Genomic DNA, 24,608 nt, shown 5'->3' on the forward strand with positions numbered 1-24,608 from the left:
GAAGAATGACAAGAGATTAGTAGATACAACAGTGATGCAGAGGCAGAGGGGGTGGTATGACTGAATGGCATGAGCCTCAAGTGATCAGGGTCTTTACTAAAGAATCAGAGATAAATGGTGTAAAGCTAGAAATAGAGAACAAGGAAGAATGTGATTAGTAAACAAATAGCCTTCATCTGAGATGGCTACAGGGCATATATGTCTCTAAGGAACAGCTACTTTTCACTGGAGGAGGCAAAAAAACAAAAATACACATACACACCGAACCTTTTCAAGATGGAGTTAATATTATAGGACAAAACACAGGTAGTCGGTACTCAGTGAAAGGTGATTTAGTAATAAAGTTGATTGAAACACCAATATTACGTGCTTACTCCTTTTGGTTTTCATGTGTATTGGTGTTTGGAATGGAGTATGCCTATACAGATGGACTTTAATAATCTCACCATTAAAGAGATGAGGTCAAGAGTACTAGGATGGGTAAGAGAAATTATCAGAACGATGGGTGATGTCAGTGCAAAATTTATAAATCAAATGAAACATCTACTGTTTAAGGACTGTAGTATTCTATTTGTAAATGTGGTAAACTGATTATGCACCTGTTGGAATTAAATTTTCCTCAGTGTCTCATGCTGTTTAAAGAAAATGCTTCTAGGTTTAATATTCTTTGAGTTAATGATCATATGATCATGCTTATAAATTACCAAGATACAATAAAAATTGCTTTTTCTTTAATGATTCATTTAACCTACTAAGTGGTAAAATTAAAAAATTGTTTTCTCATTGAATGATGTCATTATCCTTTCTTGGAAATACTTTTTAAAAATTTCCCAGTGAAATAAATCTTCTCTTACTAAGCAGATATATTTGGCTGCACCCATCTTCCAGTGTTGGACTTGGTGTATGTTTGAGAAAATCTCCTTGTGTTGAGCAATTTCCTCAAATCCATTTAGTATTGAAATATAAATTTATAATCAAGGCTATTTGTTGTTATTAAAAGTATCTACAGAGGTAATCATGTAGCTAACATAGATATAACACTTATATTGTGCCAAGTGTTGTTAAAGTACTTTACATGTATTAATTGATACTCAAAACAATCCTATGGGGGTAATCCCATTATTATCATCATCCCACTTTTACAGATGGGTAAACTGAGGTACAGAGAGGATAAACTAACCTGTTGGTAAGTGGCAGAGCCAGGACCTGGACCCAGCTATTTGAATCCAGTCTGTGATATTAACCATTATGCTAAATCACTTTATGTGATATCGGGAAGAATATGGCCCATGAAAAAATAAAACTTTTACATTTTCTTTCTTATTTTTTAGTCCCTGTGGATTACTTAGGATTCAGTGTTTAAGACTGAAGAACCCAAAATACAGTGGCTTAAACTTTGTGAGAGAAATTTATTTCTTACATAAAAGAGGACACGAGGTGGGCAGTGCAGGGCTGATATGGCAACGCCATAGTCATTGTGTCTGGACCCACTATCTGTTTCATCAGCCTTGTGAGTGTATTTCATTCCTGAGATCACTTCCTATACTAGGATGGCAGCTGGAACTCCAGCCACTGTGTCTGTCTTACAGGCCAGAAGGGAGATGAATAGTGAAAAAAGAAAAAAATGGACCACTTCTATCAGATTCAGCTTTCTTTAAACAAAGCCCCACTAATACTTTTGCTCTCATTTCATTATTTAGAATTCAGTCATATGGCCATACAGGCTGGGAATTGTGGTCTTTTGTTCTGGATAACAGCATAACTAGACAATGATTTCTGTTACTTAGAAAGGGAGAATGGATATTGGGTAAGTATCCAGCAGCCTGCAAGACACCATCCTTGGTATCCACATCCTTTCCTACTGGTCTTTTACACTGATTTTATCAGAACATTTTGGACTGAAAATTCATTTTTTTAAAAATATTTATCTATTTGGGAGGGCCAGAGATGGAGGGAAAGGGAGAGAGTGGGAGCATGAGTGGGGGAGGGGCGGAGGGAAAGGGAGAAGCGGACTCTCCACTGAGCTGGGAACCCAATGCTGGAGCTCCATCCCAGGACCCTGGGATCATGACTTGAGCCGAAGGCAGATGCTTAACTGACTGAGCCACCCAGGTGCCCTGGACTGAAAATTTAAATAACAGACACAAGTGAGGAGAAGGATTGAAAAAGAGTAGAATGGGGATTTTGGGGGCACTCATAGCATATGGTGAGAGTAACACAAAAAGCAAATTGTGGCGGGCACATGTCATAATTGCTGTAGTTTTCCTTTAGAGTAAAACTCTTCCATAAAGTGACTAGTGAAGTCTGATTATATATTCACATAAAATATGTTATTAACAGGTTAATAAAAAGCAGTACTTTTTTTTTGTACTGTTATGTTAATCACCATACATTACATCATTAGTTTTTGATGTAGTGTTCCATGATTCATTGTGTGTGGTTAATACCCAGTGCTCCATTCAACACATGCCCTCTTTAATACCCATCACCAGGCTAACCCATCCTCCTACCCCCTTCCCCTCTAGAACCCTCAGTTTGTTTCTCAGAGTCCATTGTCTCTCATGGTTCGTCCGCCCTCCGATTTCCCCCTCTTCATTTTTCCCTTCCTGCTATCTTCTTCTTTTTTTTTTTTTTTAACATATATTGTGTTATTTGTTTCAGAGGTACAGGTCTGTGATTCAACAGTCTTACACACTTCACAGCACTCACCATAGCACATACCCTCCCCAATGTCTATCACCCAGCCGCCCCATCCCTCCCACCCCCCACCACTCCAGCAACCCTCAGTTTGTTTCCTGAGATTAAGAATTCCTCATATCAGTGAGGTCATACGATACATGTCTTTCTCTGATTGACTTGTTTCACTCAGCATAATACCTTCCAGTTCCATCCACGTTGTTGCAAATGGCAAGATTTCATTCCTTTTGATGGCTGCATAATATTCCATTGTATATATATATATATATATATATATATATATATATATATATATATACCACATCTTCTTTATCCATTCATCTGTTGATGGACATCTTGGCTCTTTCCATAGTTTGTCTATTGTGGACATTGCTAAGCAGTGTTTTTTAATTGGGCTTCTTGTCCCTACATGGGAAGGGAGTGGATGAAAAAATTATCACTTTGTGTCATTTATTTAGGTATGTAAGAGAAGATTGATTATTGAACTGAGAGAGTTCTAAATGATCAGAGGGAAGTTCCTTTCTAATTCTCCCTCTCTCTTGTCCACCCCCCTTTAAAGAGTGGAAGACATGCTATGTCTGATTTCACATGGAGTTATGGGAGTTTTATTATACAGAAAAAGAAAAACAAAGTATTTTGGAGGAAAAACATTTCATTGGAAAAGTTTCGTTCCCCCCCCCCCCCAGCTGAAGGTAATAGTAAGCTTCTGATCGTTACTTAAGTTTATTTCTTGTTTTATTTACAGCTTGGATCTCTTTATTGCTTTTGGTAATACATAAAAAGTTTTCATGAAAGTAGAGAATATTTTGCATGATATACATTTAAAAAAACAATATATGAAACTAAATGTCATGATCCATATTCTTATTTCCCTGTAAGACAGTGTGCTTTGGAATACAGGGTAGCTATAGTAAAGTCTTATTTATTTTCAGGGGAGATTAAGTACACCTACTTTTTTCTAAAGATGGCCTAAGTATGAATATTTATGACTTTGTCATTTATACAGACTCTATCAACTATCACATTTTAGATGACTTAAGTAGGAACAAATTCTGACCTTAAGGGTCAAAGGTACTGGATGGATGATCATGGATTTAACAAGGAATTCTTTTCTGTCTCCTCTTTTCTATTGTGTTTTTTTTTTGTTGCTGCACAATTAGTAAACCCAGTTTACTAGTGTTATTGATGTTCTTTGTTTTGTTTTGTTGCTTGTGGAAACCTGATTAGAGCTTTTGAGAGTGAATTTTCAGTCAGAAATGATTTATTTTGTGTATCTAAGCTGGATTCCAGCTGTTTGAGGTTTTTCTCTTAGAAGTCTAGGTTTCATAGAGCATCTAGATTGAAAAGACAGTTCTGGTTAGATGCCTCTCCTAGTCTTTCTTTTTTTTTTTTTTTTAAGATTTTATTTATTTGACAGAGAGAGAGACACAGCGAGAGAGGGAACACAAGGAAGGGGAGTGGGAGAGGGAGAAACAGGCTTCCTGCCGAGCAGGGAGCCCGATGTGGGGCTCGATCCCAGGACCCTGGGACCATGACCTGAGCCAAAGGCAGATGCTTAACAACAGAGCCACCCAGGCCCCCCTTTCCTAGTCTTTCTTAAGCAGTTTAAATTCTTTGTTTTTCTAAGTTTCGAAGAATTTTACTTAGATTTTCATGTTAAAAATCGGTATTTAAGCTTCAATTTGTTACACTGATAGAATTATAGATTCCAAAATTTGCTTGTAAAAATGGCTAGTTTTTTATTTTGTTATGTTATGTTAATCACCATTATGTCATTAGTTTTTGATGTAGTGTTCCATGATTCATTGTTTGCATATAACACCCAGTGCTCCATTCAGTACGTGCCCTCTTTAATACCCATCACCAGGCTAACCCATCCCTCCACCCCCCTCCCCTCTTGAACCCTCAGTTTGTTTTTCAGAGTCCATAGTCTCTCATGGTTCGTCTCCCCCTCTGATTTTCCCCCCTTCATTTTTCCCTTCCTACTATCTTCTTCTTTTTTTTAACATGTAATGTATTATTTGTTTCAGAGGTACAGGTCTGTGATTCAACAGTCTTACACAATTCACAGCACTCACCATAGCACATATCCTCCCCAATGTCTATCACCCAGCCAAAAAATGGCTAGTTTTAAGGAAGGAAGGGTTTTTTTTAATTACTTGTGCTTTTCTAATTTCAATTAATCAAATCAGAATTCACTCCAAGAAAAGTGCCACAGTATATATCAAAAGAACATTTCCTTAGTGCTTCTGATTCAGAAATTATAACCTCTAATAATGTGAAGAGACAAACTTCTATTCATATTTACCATATGATTTATCATACCCGAATTTTTTGCATGAATTCTTGCCTTCTTATTTTTTTCACCAAAATGTAAGCAGTTTCAAACATATAGTTTTGACTTACATGACTTGTCAGACTCTTCTGTTTATTATTAAAGCAGAGTTGCATATCTTCCTTCATAATGCTACAAATGTTAAAAGTTCTACACAATAACATTTTCTGGAAAGGTATTGGCCATCATTATTCTTAAGACTACAGATTTCTGTTGACTTTCAAAAGTTGTTGGTTTTTTTTAGATAAGCTTTCAGTTTTATCATATTCAGATCATACATACCTGAGAGAGCATCTGTAAAAATCTCAATTCTGTTTTTATGTGAAGTCCCAGTTATAATATACTTCTCATGACACTATATCAGGTTACTTATCAGCTTACTTTTTAGACAGGTCATTTGTGATTGTTTCCTTGTTGACTATAATCCTTAGAAGAAAAGCCCCCCTTGAAAATTATATACCAGCACTAAAAATATATGTCTGTAATCATAATCTTACTGGATTCAATTGATCAATAACCACCCCCTGAACCACCGTATGGTCACATTAACTTAGTATGGATTTCTATGAGGTTTTCATGGTTCTAATATCAATGAAGAGAAGAAAGTTGTATCTCACATTCTATTATCACAGTATTAATTTTAATCTTTAGAAAGTCACTTAACATACGCAGGCTGTCGTTACTTTTGTGATTATGTAGAAGTTCATTGTTCTGTATGGTAGCCACCAGCCACATACAGCTCTCGAGCACTTGAAATGGGGCTAGTCCAAATTTAGTGTGCTATAAGTATAAAGCACACACTAGATTTTGAAGACTTAGTGCAGAAAAAGGTGTAAATATCTCACTAATAATTCTTTTATGTTGATTATTTGTTGATATGATATATCTTAGATATATTGGGTTATGTAAAATATATTATTGAAATTAATTTCTCATCTTTCACTTTTCTTTTTAATATATGGCCATTAGCAGATTTAAAATTATATACACATAGCTTGCATTATATTTCTGTTGGACAGTGATACTTTAGCAGATATAAGACTAGAGATGATCTCTATGGATCCTTCTGTTCCCAGCATTGTGGTGATTCTGATTGATGTCCTGATTGACTATGGAGCCGTCATTTTATTTTTGATTGTTATGATATTGCTGTCTCTATTGAGGACTTTTACAGTATGTTACTTTGGAATGTAGAGCTCTTGGAAAATCCTTTCTGTTTCTCAGGGCATAAACCAAACTTCTTCGCTTTGGAGAATTTCACCTTTAAACTTTTTATTATGCCTAAATTTTCTCATTTCTGAAGTTGGATCTTTCTACCTGGTAAGCTGTTATCATGCCTTTCTTCATCATTTTATTGTTAAAAACCTCACATTTATTGATTTTATCTAGTGATCGCATTTTTCCATCCAAAACTTTTGACTTCTCAGAGTTTGAGTTCTGTCTTCATTAGGTCTAGAATGGATAATAGAATGAATGAATATAGGATTTAGAGTGAAAAGTCTTAGATTCTAATTCTGGTTCCTCATCTAATAACTTACTAACTTAACAATCCTAGACAAGACAATTGTCTTCCTAAACCTCAATCTTTTTATCTGTAAAATGGATATTATGAGGCTCAAATAAAACATTATGTAAATATTGTTACCACTTACCCATGTTCTTATTCAGAAATATTTTCCTTTTAACCTTCTTGACAGCATTCGACTTCAAGGGTACTGTCCTTTCCTAGTGTCCTTTATTCCTTGCTATTTACTCCTATTATTATTTTAGGTCTTCTCTTTCTCTCATCCATTGATATTTGTGTTTCCACGATCTTTAGTCCTTCTAAGAAACTATGGTTATAAAGGAAAAATAGAGCAAATATCTTATTGCTCACAAAATGAAAGCATCACTTGGGATTTGCATGTAGATTTTTAATAGCCGAGATCATAGATTGAGAGAAAAGTTCCAAATACCAAGAGTGGGGGAAGGGAGAGCACCACATATTGAAGAATACAAGACCCTAGGTGAAGGGAGAACCCAACACATACTGAATACTTATCATGTGCCAGGCACTGCTCTTGATAGATGATTTTATGTTACCTCATTTTATTTCATGTTCACTACAATTTTTTAAGGGAGTTTTGTTTTTTCCTCCTATCTTATAGAGAAAGGAACTTCGGGCCAGGCCATTAAGTAACTTGCTTTCAAGTAATTCAAGTCTCTCCTTATTGTTTATCTGCATTCCCCCCCACCCCAGACCATTGTTTGGTAAGCACTATTTACTTTGGGTGCTTGAGTTCTATGCTAACAATGTAGATAGAGTTGGTCTCCAGTGTACTAGTGAAACTAAATGAAATTTGAGTGTTTTTAAACAAGGATACCAGATACGATGTTTATGAAATGAATTTTGTACTGTTTTGGGAAACATAGATCTCTAGACCGGTCTTTAGAGTGGGTGGAAGGAGGGTGGTGGTAATTCAGAAGGCCTTCCTTTCCCGAGCTAAAAATGCCAACAGAACTTTCAGGTCTGAAAGCTGCTCAACACTCAAAGTGAAACCCTCTCAGTGTCTGGTTTTCTTTCCCACATTCCCTTAGGACCTGGCTCTCACTCTTCAGCCAGCTACTTCCGTTACGGGTAGGCAAAGCTAAAATGGTAATTGTAAATTTGTGAATTATGCTGTGCCTTTCAGGGCTAACTCCAGACTCACTTGAAATGTCTTCACAAATGTGGCTTATAACAATCTGCGTGCTTCCCTCAAAGCTTTCCTCTCTGTCCATGCTTTTCTGCTTATTAGCTCCCTCGTATTCTACCCCATACATGTCTCTTAGGTTCCACCAGTCCATTCTTCCCTTCTGACTTGCTGACTTCGTTTTTGGAACGGCCAAAAGATGCCGGATACTTTGTGCTTTCGAAGTCTTATGGCAAATGTGCTCTATGGACTCCAGTGTAGAATTTGTGGCAGGAATGAATGGACTCTTGAGAAAGAAATACCGTATTTTCAAGTCCATGTTCTCATACTAAAGAAGGCCGGACAAGACATTTATAAAATATGATTTCTAAGTGCACAGGTTTCTAAAGAAATCTTTTTTCCCTTAAGGAGAAAAGAGGCATCTGTTGTATTTCTAGAACAAATAACCCTTAACCTCTTTCTTCTTCATTTTCTCTTTCATTTACATGAATGAATATTTGAGAAGCTCTTATCTCCACGTTCAGACCTCTACAATTTTTCTACTTAAAAAAGAAAGTTATGTGAAGTGTTATTATTACATTGGGTAATTTTATTTCAAACTAAATACCAGAATATTATAATTCTTTTATCCTACTGTGTGATTGTCTTTTGTACTTTCACTTAATTCTCCCTCCTCTTTAGCCTCTTGGAATTTTGCCTCTGAAGCTTGAATTTCCTTCCCTTTCTTCTACAAAAATGAGATGGAGAACAAGGCATGGCTTGAAGTCAAAGTAAATTCCCATCTTTAAGTTCTAGCAACCGATACAGGCTCCTTAAGGCCAAAGCCTGCCTATTAGCCACTTGGCTGTTGGGTGACTATATGTTCTAGGAAAGGGTACTGGACTAACTCTAAGAATGTGGAGTGTTGATATACTGTTACCAAAAATTAAAAAAAAAAAAAACCACTCTGTGTATTAAGTATTTGTCTGGCAGGATACTGAAAACCTAAAATATAGCCCACACATACAAACTTGTTGGAAGACAAAATACATTTTTCACCAAGTTAGAGTCTCATAGTGAGAAAAGCCAAGCTAGTTTGGATTTTAAAGTTTTCCTCCCATTTTCCCCTACTACCAAGCTCCACAGGGCCCCCTAATCATGTAGCACTGAAAAGAAAGTACTTTCTGCATTTTTAAATACTGTTACTGCTTTTGACTCCCCAGCATCTCAGTTTACATATGCGAAGGAAAATAAAAAAACTATAAGGAACAGACATTAGCTAGGATGGTATTTAGGAGGGAATTAAGATGTAATTAGAATTACTTAGGTGTGCCCGTACATCAGTTTTGCCATCTTTAAAGCAGAACATAGGTAATCCTAAAACTGTGTGTGTATATAAATCTTGTCAGCTTTTTAATATATTCTTAAACATTTCCCAGTGGAGGTTTGTTAAATGTTCTGAGATATTTTCTTGCTAAATATTAGATTATATACACATTAAATACTCTACAGTATTTTCCTGTAAAATGTTGCACATGAATGTTTCACCTTTCAAAACTGGTAAAAGCAAGAGTATGTTGCAGAAAGTCAGCTTATAAAAAATGTAGATGCTACTGTAAGCGGTATACCCTGGTTATTTGCTATAGTACTTAATTCAACAGAGCTCAGATAATTTCCACATATGGAAATATGATGGACTAATACAGAAATAGATAAGCCCTTGAAGGTAAAATATGATTTTGACCATTTGACTATTTAGTTGGTATTAGAAGTTTTTTTACTTTGGGTAGAGTGTTAATTATACAATATTTTTTCTACTTAGAACAAAGAAGGTATCTTCAGTGGTCTCTAGAATATGTTCCAGTGCACCTCATACAAATTTGGTATTGATTTGGTTTTTTACTTTGGTTTTACTTCGAAACCTAGAATCAAACTGGGACTGTATCAGGTTTGAGCAAATCATAAAAATTTGTGGATAATTTGCACCAGAATTTTTAAGTTTTGCAGAATCTGAAGGACCGTTCAATTCAGTCCTTTCATTTTATACTTGGAGAAACTAAGGCTGAGAATCTCAGTATGTTTCTGTTTAAGGTTTTGTAACTGTTTAGTCAAAGAGCCAGAACTAAAAATGAGAATCTCAGACTCTGGCTTATCATAAATTAATTGTGGAGTCTAAACTGGGAGAAGAATGTTCACTAGAAAGAAAAGAGTTAACCTCTCACTATAGCAGAACATATATATATCTCTCGACCTATTTGTAGATGAACCAGTCATTTCTGTCGAAATTCATGATAACCTTAAGACCATTCTAAGTCATTAATGTTGTTGGCTCCAGTAAGTGAAACACTGCTCAAGTAAGAATAGCTGTCTTTCCTTTCTCTTGCATTTCTAAATTATCAATGCCACATGACTGATATCTCAGAAATACCTTCCAGATGGCTTTACTGTTTGTTTACTGAACTGTGTTGCAAAACTGCTTGTTCCTCATTCAGGCTGGTCAGATAGGGTTGGTTTTTGTTTTTGAGGTAAAGAAGACTGTTTGCATATAAATTCATTGTGTTTTGTGTGTGTGTTAAAAAAAACTTCATTTTTCCAAGTAGTTTGATGAATTAAAACCTTTTTATTTTAGTTTTTTATCTGTGTAGAATTTTACTTTTAATAAAGCTTGGGGGAAAGTAAAACATCCCTTTCTAAAGTTTCTCAAAAAATATCAGGGTATCCCTGCAAACAGTCCCTTTTTCTTCCCTCCATTACTCAACTCAATCCCCCCAAAATATTTGCAGAAGTGGAGTTCTAAGGCTGGTAAGAGCCATCAAACTTAGGATTTCCCATGAGATCCTCTTAGAAGGGATTAAGAAGACTTCAGGAGCCCCTTCTCCTCCACACCCTCCCCTAGTGCTCCATCTTTACTGTCTTTTGTCACTCATTTCCCTCCCTGAGGTTGATTTCCTGGTTTTGTCATCTTAAAATTATAGTGCCTAAAGGATGATAAATTCTGTGTTCAGTGAATAGTTTTGAGATTTTTATAACTCTTTAATTGCAGGCATTTAATCCTGTGTTTAGAAAGCTATGTGTTACGATGCTCAAACCCTCTGGCGCTTTCCCCGTCTCCTCCCAAAAGACCACCAACAAAACCCCAGGCAGTAACAATGTATTGAGCACCTTCTCTGTTTCAGACCTAACTCTATGTCCTACAGCAGTGCTCTTACGGGAAGTCATACTATGTGATTTTACATTTGAGGAAACGGAAGCCCTCTGAGGTCAAGTGATTTAATCATTAGTCTCTACAAGTTCTCTTGTGCATTCAGTTTTGCAGTCACTTCCTACCCTTACCTCATCCCTGGTACCAGGGAAATGCCGATCTGCTTCCTGTCACTATAAATGAGATTCTTTCCCTAGAATTTCATATAAGTAGAATCACACAGTATACAGTGTTGGGTCTGGCTTCTCCTCCACATTTTTTTGAGATTCATCTGTTCTGTTGAGTATATCACCAGTTCGTTTTTTTTCACTGCTGAGTAATGTTCCCTGATATGCCACAGTTTACGCATTCATATGTCTGTGGAATCCTTTCCAGGTCCACTCAACTTTTCATTTGACAGTTTATGTCATATGTATTGTCCCAGATTTGTAAATAATTAGGTTATAACGTGATTATATCTTTGTATCTTTGGAGGGAGGGCTGTAATGTTGGACCTTTTAGATAATGGTGTTAATGTCCTGGCAGATGCTGTCCAATTTCCTCTTGCTATTCGTGGCTCGATCTTTCAACTTAGGGTTTAAGCTGATGAGTTTGACATGGGTAGGGATTATTACATTTTCTTTATAGTCCTCCCACTACTGAGGACAGGAACTACCATACACTCACCTTTGTAGTTTGTAACTTCACAGTAATAACAGAAGCAGTAGTAATAGGTGATATTGAGCACTTAGTATAATAATTATATGAAGTTGGTGCTATTTTTTGCATTTTACCTGTAAACAGACACAGGATTTATACAACTTGCTTGTCTGATTCTGTAGCCCTCCCCTTTTAACTCTGCTGCCTCAGTGCTTAATAATTGTGGGACAAACAAATGAATGTGTAGAAGAATAAGGATTGCTTCATAGTTCTCTGGATATGGTGTTAGTTACACAAAAGTATATAACTTCGTCTGAAATGACTCATTGGTAGTCTTAGTTTTCATCATCCTTCCCTGTTCCCACAATAAATGATGTGACTTTATTAATCATATACACACAGAGCAATATCTAGAACTCCATTATGGTTGCCAGAAATGAGGTTACTCTCTGAGGCAGAGACAGTCTAGATGAATTCCTACTTGGATGGTGACAAGCAAGTAATCGGTCTTCATTATGTTAAAGCACTGAGATTTTTTGGCTTGTTTACTGCAACAGCTAGTGTTAATGACCTTGATTTTATTTATTTATTTTTTTAAAGATTTTATTTATTTGACAGAGAGAGAGAGAAAGAGATCACAAGCAGGCAGACAGGCAGGCAGAGGGAGAGGGAGAAGCAGGCTCCCTGCTGAGCACAGAGCCCGATGCGAGGCTCGATCCCAGGACTCTGGGATCATGACCTGAGCCGAAGGCAGACGCCCAACTGACTGAGCCACCCAGGCGCCCCATGACCTTGATTTTATAGTGTCATTAAGTTTCATACTTTATGTCTGTATTTAGTTGTGGTTTTGAAAGGAGTTATTATTTTTAAACTAATTTGTTAATCTATCAAAAGATATTAAAAATCTGTCTTAAAGTTGATGTGTGGTTTAATCTATTATCTTAAAGAACAATATAAGTTTTTAGATGGCTTTAATATCTGTTGCTTTCAACAGAATTCAGTTTGTAAGTTGACATGTTACAAAGTTTAAACAAATATTACTAAATTAGATTAATTTAGAAGTAAATAATGAGATGAGATTCAGTAGTAGGTCCTGAAAACTCCACTTGGAATATCATTGTTAAACACAAATCTGGCCATGTCATTCTTGTGGAGCATAGGGCCTTTTGCCTTATAGGTAAATTTCAAACTCAATTTGGGGTGGTCTGGCCTGTGCCAGTCTCCCTCCACTTTGCTTCCTTGTCTCCAGGCTCCAGTTACATTAAACTTCCTCAGTTCCCAAAATACTCAATGTTCTCTTTTCTCTAAATCTTATAGATACTGTCTCTCCCTGCTTTCTTCTTCCCCTTCTTCCTTTACATACCACCTTAAATATGTCATTTTTCTGGCTAGCCTTCCGTGACAAAGCCAAGGTCAGGCACCCTTCCTTTGTGCTCCTATAAACACTGTGTCCCTTATATTGATACACTTTCTGTAATATTGTAGCACTTTTCACTTATATGTATACCCCACTGGATGGTGAACTTCTGGAAAACAGGGAAAATAGCTATTCCCAGCACTTGGCAACCTGCCTGGTACATAGTCAACTCAGAGTAAATATTTGTGAAATATTGAATGTGTGAATAAGTGAATGAATGATGAATGAGTGTGAATAATGCCCCAATCTACAAACTTTATGGTCTTACTTTTTTTACTCAGGTACAGATCCTAGTAAATTAACAAGCTAACTATATCAGCATCCCAGTCCTGCCTTTTAGACTTGATAGTTTTACATTACAGTCACTTACATTGCATTTGAGGTATTTAAAATAGCTCTAGGGGCACCTGGCTGGTTCAATCTATAGAGCATGCAACTCTTGATCTCAGGGTCATGATTTCAAACCCCATGTTGGGTATTGAGCCTACTTAAAAAAAAAAAAAAACATTAAAAAAAGATGAGCGACTCATATTTTAGACTTACTTATGCATATTTATGTCTATATAAATTCATGCCAAATTATCAGTATAAAAAATTAATACAAATTGATATTAAGGACAATCATTGGAAGTTGTTAATAAGTGTCAGGGTAGCTAATTTAAACATATACAAATTTCTGGGCACCTGGGTGGCTCAGTCAGCTATGCATCTGCCTTTGGCTCAGGTGTTGATCCTGGAGTCATGGAATCGAGCCCCAGGTCAGGCTCCCTCCTCAGCGGGGAGTCTGCTTCTCCCTCCCCCTCTGCCCCTCTCCATTGCTCGTGCTCTCTCTCTCTCTTTCTCTCAAAATAAATAAAATCTTTTTTAAAAAGTTTCTCAAAAAATATACACAAATTTCTTTAGAAACTGAATGTGAAAAACCCCCAAACTCTAGAATTGCTGTTAAAAAAAAGAATCCAAAAAAGTTGGTACCCAATTAGAAATATATGAAGTATGATGTTATCAGTTACTACACAGATAAAAATTTCTCTCTTTCAACATATATCTTTTGAGTGACTAATATGTTATGCATTGCTGTAGGCACTTGGGATACATAATTGAACAATGTTAACTTCCTGAATGCTTTAATAAATAGGAAAAAATGGAGCCTAGAACACATACACACACACACGTTTATGCATATATGTAAAATACTAATTAGTATGTTTTAGATAAGCCTATTTCTGAAACCAATACCAAAAGATTTTAGGATTATTTAAAGTGAGATATTAAAGTTACTGTGAAAAAAACTAAATGATGGTAGGATTTGGGAGGAAAGGGGGAATTGTGCTTTGAATTTCCTTAAATGTAATAAACAAATACAATTGATCTTCAAGAATAATATACCTGGCCCGTATGGTAGACTGTGTTATTGTTCAGAAACCTTTGCTGCTCCTCCCTATCCTATTGGCCTCATGCCAGGCCTTAGCTTTGCCTTGACTAATAAAATAAGAGTGGAAATGATTTATGTTTACTTATGAGCAGAAGTTTTGAGTCAGAACATAGTGTCCTATATTCTCTTTTCTTCTCTGCTCTGACAACCAGCAGATCTGATAGATGCTTCTTCCTCACCCTAACGTCTGAAATAAAAATGACCTATAAGACGAGCCATTGCCAACCCTTGTTTGACATGTAACATGAGCAAGAAAAAAAAATGTTGAAAGCCATTGAAATTTTATTACGGCAACATAACCTCACCCAGTGGTTGTCCAACTTGAGCATGCATTAGAATCACGTGAAGATTCTGTTAAAAGGCGATCGTACAGGTTTTACACTGTTGGGCCCCTTAGAGTTTCTGAATTCAGTAGGTCTGGGGTGGGGACCAAGAATTTGCATTTCGAACAAGTTACCATCAGATGCTGAGGTGCTTCAGAGCCCGCACTTTGAGAACTCACCTTTCCTGATACAGCCCGTGAATTCATATTCCTGGATACTCTAATTACTTAATAAATATTACAGCAACAAAATGCGGAATATTTCCCAACTTCATTAATAAAGAAGTAAACTCTGTAAAATGCTCCTTTGATTTGTGGAATATGGACACACAAAATGTCGTAAGAAACCCTAAATTTGGTAGAGTGGATTAGATAACCATGGAAATTACTACCATATTAGTCAGATTCAAATAAAAGGTGCTAAAAATATACAAAGAGCAAAGGGAATTTGAGAAAGAAACAGTCACATCTGATTGTGGGAGAAAATGCCATCCTGATGGACTTAGTAGGAATTCTCTCAAAAAAGGAGGGTAGTTAAAGAGGTCATTGCATATGGAAGGACCACGGATGACCAAAATGAGAGAGGTGAGAAAGTGTGAAATGCATCTGAACGTAACACTAATAGAGTTCGCTACTGAGAGACAGATAAAGGAGAGTCTCTTTCAGAAGTCCAGTTTCTAACTTGGTCTGTAATGAAACACAGTGAAGCTTCAGTTCAGTACTGTTTTTTGTATTCATGTTTACATTGAGGTGCTTTGGGAGTTTTTGTTGCTAAAGGTGGCAAATTAATACCAAGGGTAGGCCTTATGATTGTCCAGGAAGTCCTGGAGAGACTGCTGTGAATAATAGCTATTGTCGAAGAGGAAGTGGGTGAGAGAGGCCAGCATGGAGTCTTGACCAAAGGACACTCCCCAGTACGTCAGGTTTAGCTAGGAGACATGTGGAAGTGAGGAAATGGAAATTGGTTCCATGCGCTTCAGTCCTGTGTAAAGTCTTTGCATAGAACTAGTTGGAAGAGCATTGCTCTCTGTGTTCACATGTTTTGTGGTTTCTTTTCTATGGCCCAAGGTCCCACTGCTTCTCTGTGGTATTTCTCCTCCACAGGGAGACCTCAGCAGGCAGAAAGGGAGTTGACTGGGATGTAGAATGATTTTAGTGTTGTGTGAGGGTGTCTAGGAACAAACTGTTTTCAGGGAGATCACTTAACCTCTTTGGGCCTTGGTTTCTTAATTTGTAAAATATAATTCTCTCAGGTTCCAGTATTCCATTTTTCTAATACTTTCGGCCAACAAAATTCCGGTATGTGTTAACTTGCCCAATTTCTATTATACATACCACAAATTAAGTTCATAATCTTTGAGATGCATGAAGTACGCTGCAGTATTTGAAATAAATGTATTTCTTTTAGAGTTAGGATACTCTGTAGTGCTCAATCAGAAAATAGTTTTCTAAAAGCTTCCAAAATTTTGTTTTTACTCCATTACCTATAGATGGCGTATTTTATTTTTAGATTTGAACTTTGATACTGAATAAGCATAAACTTAGGAAAAAGCATGGCCTAATGTTATAGTTTCAAATAGCTGCTTATTTTGTTCAGTATGAAAACCAATTGCCATTATTATTTTAATGACATAGATACCAACATGCATTTGAAAACAAATTAATGTTGATTCAAAGATTCTGTATAATTGAAAACATTTGTTTTAATCTTTTACAACCATTATGGGAGGGAGAAAAAATGAAAATACTTGCCAGTCTTGAAGTCTTTAAAAAATGGATTGGTTCAGAATTGTGGTTATAATTCTGTTTAATGTAAATAATTTGTGGCTATTGCAATGCCATGATCTTAAGGAACTTGCAAAGTTTTTCCTTGGATTTACATAAAACACCATTTTGATCTCAAATTTGGCTTTTGCCTCTAGTTAATTTGTCAGGTCTAAACACATGCCATTTCCTCAGCAACTGCAAACAGGCCTTTCATGTTAGGTCCAATACAACTCAAATCTACTCCTTTTACAAGTATTTTAAAGCTTGACTAGTATTGCTATTACTGTTTCATTTTGGGAGGGAAATTCATCCTAATTAGCATTTCTTTTAGAAACATTCTGTAGGTGATTCTTGGTTCATATTTAGGACACACCAGAAAAAGTGCACAATAATCATCTGGGGACTTACAAACACACTTGATTACCCGTAACTGCTGCCTGCTTCAGTAACGTCCCTTAGGTTCTTGAGAACAAAGCTAAACACCAATGTTCCATTCCATATGAAATAAAGTACTGTAAAATATTTGCCAGAATCAAAAATAACATTTTTGATGCTCTTGGAGAATTCACTTATATTTAAAGAAATCCAGTTGAAAATTAGTTTGAAGATATATAATGTGTTCATGAAGCAAAGAAAATAATCGTCCTCAAATTTCTTGATTTGTTGCTATTCCGACTTCAGATTTTTGTATGAGGTTCTTAAGATAGGAACATAACATTAGTTATTTTGCTTTCTCATATACAGTGCCATATGCAGACTGAAACTGAGCTCTCTCAGTCTATTAGTCAAATAATATTAGATCTAAGAGAAAAAGTCTCTTGTGTGTATGTAAGCAATGAATGTATTTTAATTGAGCACCCCAAGTTCTGAGTAGTAAATTGAAATTGTTGATTTAAGCTATTGGAGCATGCTATGTGATTAAGACAGTGAAGTGTTTTTTTTTGTTTGTTTGTTTTTTTAAACAAAACGAAAACAAAAGGCTGGAATTAATTCCATGTCGATCTTTTTTTGTTATTCTTATGATAAACAGGTGTCAACCAAAATTCTATAGTTGTTGATCAAGTTTCAGTTACTAATTTATAACTGAGTACTTAGATGAGTTTCTACACTTGAAAATGGATTAGGAAAATTAATTAGAAAAAGTGGTTTTTTCTTTTATGTGAGTTTTCAAAACAAAATAAGAAAAATTTAACTTTAAGTTGAGTTCAACAAAGATGATGCAGATGGCCTCAAGAGCAGCCTAATCCCAGAACTTGCACATCCCTTGTGGAAACATTGACATTTTCATTAACATTAGGAAACCACCAAATACATTAATCCTGTCCAACTCTGCTGAATGGGCTAGACTTGGCATATATCTAGCCAGAAAAGGGAGCCAGAGAAATAAGAATATACCAGGGCTGCTCAGTCTCTAACATAAATATATTAATCAACTTATGGATATACTATAACCTTCCTTTTTTAGAAGTCAACTAGATTCAGGAATATGTCATTTTCAATGCTGTATTGGTTTAGGATATATGATTTTAAGATCTTCCAATGCTGTACTAAAACTTTTTTTTTTTTTTTGAGAGAGAGAGAGAGAACGCATGCGAGTGTGCATGAGCGGGGGCGGGGGTGGGGTGGCTGGGAGGGGCAGAGGGCCAGAGAGAATTTTAAGCAGGCTCCATGCCCAGCGAGGAGCCTGCCGCAGGCCTCGATCTCACAACCCTGATGACCCAAGCTGAAATCAAGAGTTGGATGCTTAACCCACTGAGCCACCCAGGGTGCCCAAGTGTATTAAAACATTTCAGTAAAATCATGGACTTTTTCTTTCATTTAAAAAAAAAAAACTATATAAAATTGCATGAGTTTTCTTTATAATAAATACAACAATGAGTCACAAATTTGAAGCATTTAAATAGGCATTCTGGTTCCTTTTTTAACTTTCACATTAAACTTTTCAGTCATATTCACTCCAAATATATTTATGTTTTTAATACCAGTAATAATTAGACAAATCAAAACTTTGATTTTGATTCAGCTATTATCTGTAACTATTATTTATAATTAACTTTATATGTCATTCTTTTTATACCTTCTATATGCCTGAACTTTAAGCATTTTCTGTTTTAAATAATTTTGTTCACATATAATAATGTAACTTGTTTTTGATACTGAGTGACTTAGGTGATTACAATATAATCAACAGAATAGAATATTTTAAGGCTTATCAATGTACTCAACTATTTTAAATCTAATTCATCTCTATTTATTGCCAGTCTTTTAGCATCGTTAATTATGGTTTTGCATGTACTGCTTTTCTCAAATCAAATAATTTAAGAAGATAAATGAAGAAAAAGACTGGACAAAGAAATTTGAAGCTGAATTATAAATATAAAGCACGGTAGAGTAATTAAACTCTTGAGAAGCACTACTGATACAAGAAATTTTGTGTCATAACTTGTAGTCAAGGTTATAACTTTTAGTCAAGGTTATTTTTATTCTTATGAGAAACAAACACAGAGCTTTGCATATACCTTTTTTTTAATGGTCAGAGATGGCATATAATTTATCTTTCCCTTCCTCAAGAAATAAGCAATACAGTGTTTTCTGTGTATTAGCTGCCCAATAAAGAAATGACTGTTGAGCGAATAAAGATAGATGATGTAATATTTAATCAATATTTGAGTTTCCTTTTAATCAATTCAGTGATTAAAAATGGACAGAACTCTGAAATTGATACTTAATGCATGTTTCTTTCTTTCTTTCTTTTTTTAATCCTTGTAGTCACCTAATTATCCATGTTGATTGGGGATATAGTTTCTGAAAATTTTAATCTAAACTATCTACTTTAGTTAGTAATTTTACAAAACTTTTACAACAGTGAAGTTGACTACTTTGAGTTTACATTCTCTGCCATTGTGGGGGTGAAATAGAGATGAATAATTTGCACTGTTTAATCTGTTCCTAAGTACTCAAGTATTGATGTTTTAAATGAAACTACACAATATATAAATATATACTTGTAAAAATTTTTTTAGTAATATATAAATAGAGAGTAAAAGGTTATGTTCTTTTCGTGCATCTTAACCCATTCGACTTCATTAGGTAGCCTACTATCAAGGGTTTCAGATATTTCTTTTTGACCACTTTTTCATATGTATATAAACAACATTTGTACGTTTTCTCATTAATTCTATTTCAGCATTGATATTTAATATAGATAATAATGTAACATTTAATCATTATTGAGATTATATCTATAGAATTCCTTCTTTTATTTGATGGTGTTTCTTATCAGGTCTTTCTATAGCAGACTAATCCAATAGTTGGTCTTGTAATCTTAAAGTTAAAAAAGAAAAGGTTCCCTTTGAACCTCTGCAGGAATAAGTTCCACATCAGTAAGTATTACAAAACAATAAGCAAATGTAATAATATTAGTAGCAGGCCAGTAATCTCAAGGCAAATTCAGGGGGGTTTTTTGTATGGTTTTTAAAAAATTTTTTTATTCTCGATGGTGAGATCAATTTTTTGTTTATGTTACTAGTGACAGAATAATTCATTCTATTTTTCTATTGTGATTTCTAATAACAGTAGCAGTAAATAAAATGATAAAATAATTGGTAGAATTTCAGAATTAGAAGACATTCAGTCAGTCAATTATGAAGGTAATTTACTTCCAGGCTCTTGTTTAACAGACAACAAAATTGAACCCTAAAGTTAAATGATTTACTCCAGGTTGGTAGTGAAGTTATGACTGTGAATCATTCAAATCAAGAGTCTTTTCCACTGTAGCATGCACTGCCTTCAAGAAATATTTTAAAGATTTATTGAGTACTACATCTTTTATATTCCATTATGTTTACCAAATAAAAAAAGTGGGAAACAAAATAGTTTTCATTGTTTTCAGCTTAATAGAGACCATAATGATATAGCACATGTACATATCAGATTTTATGTTGGTGTCAAATGGTGGGGTGTTCTTAAAGATTTCATAACTGTATAGAATGATAGGAATGAACATCAGCTGTAATTAAAAGTCTAATATGACGATATTTACTTGTGGGAATTTAATGCAATGTAGCTAAGATTAACAACATTTCAAATGTCAGTAAATGTGTTTTTAAGGGAAAACATGCAAAAAATGATAAATCACCTCACAGAGCTACAAACTCTTCAGAAAATGGTTTACTAGTGACATCTGCTGGTGTAATTTGGTAATAAAAATAAAAGTATCTCCCGGAAATAATTTCATGGAAATTAAGCGTGAGACAAAGAATCTTTATGGGCAAATTGTTTTGTTTTTTTTTTAACTATCATTTACACTTACAATTTAAAAAAAAAATTGTGTTTGTGGGTTCCCCCTCTCATTGGCATTTGACCAAGTATATTATTCTAATAACAGTATTAAACTTTATACTTTCTTCTCCACAGTGTATAATTCCAGCCTGAACCTCTCTAATAAGTTGTGTATCACCTAAGTTGTTTGATATGGTGCTGCACTTTTTCCTCCTCCTCTTTCCTGAACCTTGCACATAACCTTGCAAATGTAGAGATTCAGTAACTACGATTGACTCTTACTAGATATTTATGCCATTTATAGGCTAACTAATAGAAAAGTCTGTGTGTACATGAGTTATAGGCATTATATTTATGCACGCTCAAAAATAAAAATGAGACTTTGTATTAGAGAACAATTTCTTTAGGAAGAGAAATGACTTTGTTTTTTGTTTTTTTCCTATGGAACAGATTTTCTGCACTATAAAATAATAGAGAAATAAAATACACTCAGTCCCTGGGTATTTTCTCTATTGGCACTTATTTCCTAGATGATTGTACTGTGGATTTAAGTTCTACTTATAGATGAATCACCCCTCTTCCTTGACCCCCAAACCTGTACAGCAGCCACTTGTTTCATTAACATTTCCATTTGTAGGTAACAGTCATCTCAAACTTACCATGTCCGAAATAAAACTGATTTTCTCCTCAAACCTGTTCTTCCCGTAGTCTTCCTCACTTCAGTAAACGGACGTTTTATCCTTTTGCTTGCTCAAATCAAAAATATTTTAATAATTTGTAAATTTTCTCTTTCTCTTGTACCATCAAGGAATTCCACCAACTCTATTTTTGAAATACCTTTGGAGTCTTACCACTTTTCTCTACCTCTACCACTTAATGACCTAGTCAAGCCACAATCGTCTTTCCCCTCCTAATTCACCTCTTTGCTGGTTTTTTTTTTTTTTAAAGATTTTATTCATTTGAGAGACAGAGAGACAGAGCACAAACAGAGGGAGAGGCAGAGGGAGAGGGAGAAGCAGACTCCCCGCTGAGCTGGGAGCTGGGGCTCCATCCCAGGACCTGAGATCATGACCTGAGCTGAAGGCAGACGCTTAACCGCCTGAGCCACCCAGGCACCCCTCGCCTCTTTGCTGTTAACCTTGCCTTCCTGTGGTTTGTTTTCCAATGAGCAACCAAAGATTATCTTAAAATTTAAGACAGGTCTTTGTCACTCTTCTGCTGAGGTTTTGTTTTGGTTTTTTTTTTTTTACCATGCCTAAAGGGCCCTACCAAGAACTTTGGACCACTCCTTCCCTCCTCCACTGTGACTGTGACCTCCTTTCCTACCACGGCTTCCCTCCCCTCTTTTGTTCCAGCTACAGTAATCTACTTTGCTGTTCTCCTTCAGTGCCACGAAAACTCCTAGTCAGGAGCTTTGTGCTTGCTCTTCCTTCAATCAGATACTCTTCCCTCCATCCTGTAAGGCTTCTGATCACATCATCAAATTTCACCTTCTTGGAGAGGCCCTTCTGGATTACACTACCTAAGATAAGAAGGCCCGACCACATCTTTTTCTCCTCTTCCCCTGCGTTGTGTTTTGCCATAGCACTTATCACCACCAGATATATTTACTTGTTTTCCTCGGACCTTTCCCTGGCCCAGAATGTCACCTGTATGGAAACAGAGATTCTGTATTGTCCGCTGTTACCTCCTTAGATCTGAAACTAGTGCTTACACATAGTAGGCATTCAGTCAGTATTTGTTGAGGAAATCAGTGAGCCTTAAGACCTGAATGTAGAAAGTAATTTGATTTGCATTATAATAACTGGATCTGTTAAATAGTGAGGCCCCTTCTAATGGGGTCTGTTCTGTATAAATCTTTCTGTGCATACCATACTTTTTACATTTAACTCAGATTACGATAGTGTTTCATAGTTAGGCTAAGGCTCAGACAATACTCTTGGTATCAAAATGCAGGGCAATATTATTATTTTAAAGATTCTTTTTAGGGGAATAATTACTTTTTTGTTCTTTTGACATAGACATCTGACCCTCAATTACATTAACAGACCTTATACACATGAATGGAAAGAAGAATAGCCCCTTTTGAATTCAGGCTAAGACTTTATCAGTATGAAGTGCTTCCCACAGGGTTCTGCTGAAAGAACCAAACTTCCATCATAATGAAATTGCAAATTCATTTGTACATGCCCTTTTTTATTTGAAAGCTACTTTTTGATGTTTGGTCTGCAATTAGATTTATTGTTTAAGGTCACAAATATGCAATCCTGACTAGACCAAGTTGTCAGAATCCTTTATCTATTCAGCATTGCACAAAGATAAATGGCTATCTCTTAACAATAGCGTACCTAAGCCAAAATTTGTTCCCACTTGTATGTAATCTTTAATCAATCTGCTGCTTTCTGTTTTCCAGTCAGTAGACGCCTAGCCTAACCCGCTCACCACCCCACCTATCTAGAAATTGCCCAATTATGGGTTTTAAATTACTGAGAAACACTTCAGATGGAAAAAAGATAAGTTTAAGAATGTTAATGCTATAATTTTCTCATGCATATTTTTAGCTTAACATATGAATTCTTTTGCCTTTACCCTCATTCTGTGTGGGGTGAGTAATTATGTAGTATGTTAGCTAAATTCTGTGATTACATTTCTCACTGTTAACATGATCGCAAAGTAGATCATGTTTCTTAATTAAAATGAATTCTTAAGTGTTTTAAAAGATCTATGCACACGAATTAAATTCTTTTCTGAGATTCTGTGTGTCCCCCAGTAAAAATATCTACATTTAGACTTGTTCAGAAGGACTTCTTATATTTTTATGCATTTCCTTTGTGACCTTTCATATAAAAGGTATACTGAGAGAGTTGCCCAATTAGATTTGAGGCTGTACTTTTTATCCAAGAATATCCAGTGTCTAAAATTAACATACATTTGAGCATCATTGTATCACCAATCTCTATAGTTTCTCCAAAGGATTCTGATACTAGATATACAACAATTCTTTAGTAACTTGATCATACTTATAAAGCAGGCCATTAAGACTAGTATAGTAATGTCCCCATTTTAAAATCTTGTTTAAATATTTTTTGCAGATCTGAGAATCTTTTTTTAATTGTCATGCAGTTTGAACCTTCCCCCAGTTAAAAGGAATACACTATTTCAGAAGGAGGTATAAGAGAAAACCACAGTTTTTAAGTCAGAGGAACTTTTTTTTTCCTGAATTCCGACTATTATTTATTTTGTGACCTCTTGGAAGTTGCCCGTTTTGGGGGAGGGGGCCTCTGCCCAGCTATAGAATAGAGAAATACTTATTCATAGAGGTGTGATATAATTAAATGAGACAACACATATAAAGTGCCCAAAACAATGCCCAGCAATAGTAAATACTCAATAAATATTATTTGAACTCCTGCCTCTGTGCCCTCCCCTTACCCCCACTCTGTTCCCGTTGCTATGTTATCCATTCTGATTGGGCTTACTCAAAAGTTAAAACTGTTGAACTAAACTTGAAGCCTTTTTGTGCCTGCCAGCTCTACATTGCTCTGCATTCACTGAATTAATAAGTAGGGAGAAGTCAGGACCTTGAATTGATCTATTCATAATACCCAGCAGGTGTATGTGGCCTTTTCTTCTCAACAATTTGCTCCCCCAGGGATTGGGTAAAATGAATATTCCACTCTGAGCCTTCATTTTAAGTCCACATGGAGCCCTTAGAAGATATACTTAAATCTCTCTTCCACCTGCAAATAGGAGAGTTGAGCCTTAAATTATGTTAATTTGACATAGGAAATTTTAATCATCCTGTGTAAGATGGCTTGCTTGTTTGTTGCATTTGTACTGCTCAGATCACTGAGTCCTAAAAGTT

At 35.6% G+C, this 24,608-nt stretch overlaps 1 protein-coding gene across 1 annotated transcript in view; it reads left to right on the forward strand.

The window, feature by feature from the left end:
* LOC144379884 (transmembrane protein 135-like) overlaps window positions 1-24,608 on the forward strand; it is a 77,248-nt gene that overhangs the window by 36,597 nt on the left and 16,043 nt on the right. The gene's annotated exons all lie outside the window — the stretch shown is intronic.

This window comes from Halichoerus grypus, chromosome 13 (genome assembly GCF_964656455.1).
Source record: "Halichoerus grypus chromosome 13, mHalGry1.hap1.1, whole genome shotgun sequence".
NCBI classification, from domain to species: Eukaryota; Metazoa; Chordata; class Mammalia; order Carnivora; family Phocidae; genus Halichoerus; species Halichoerus grypus.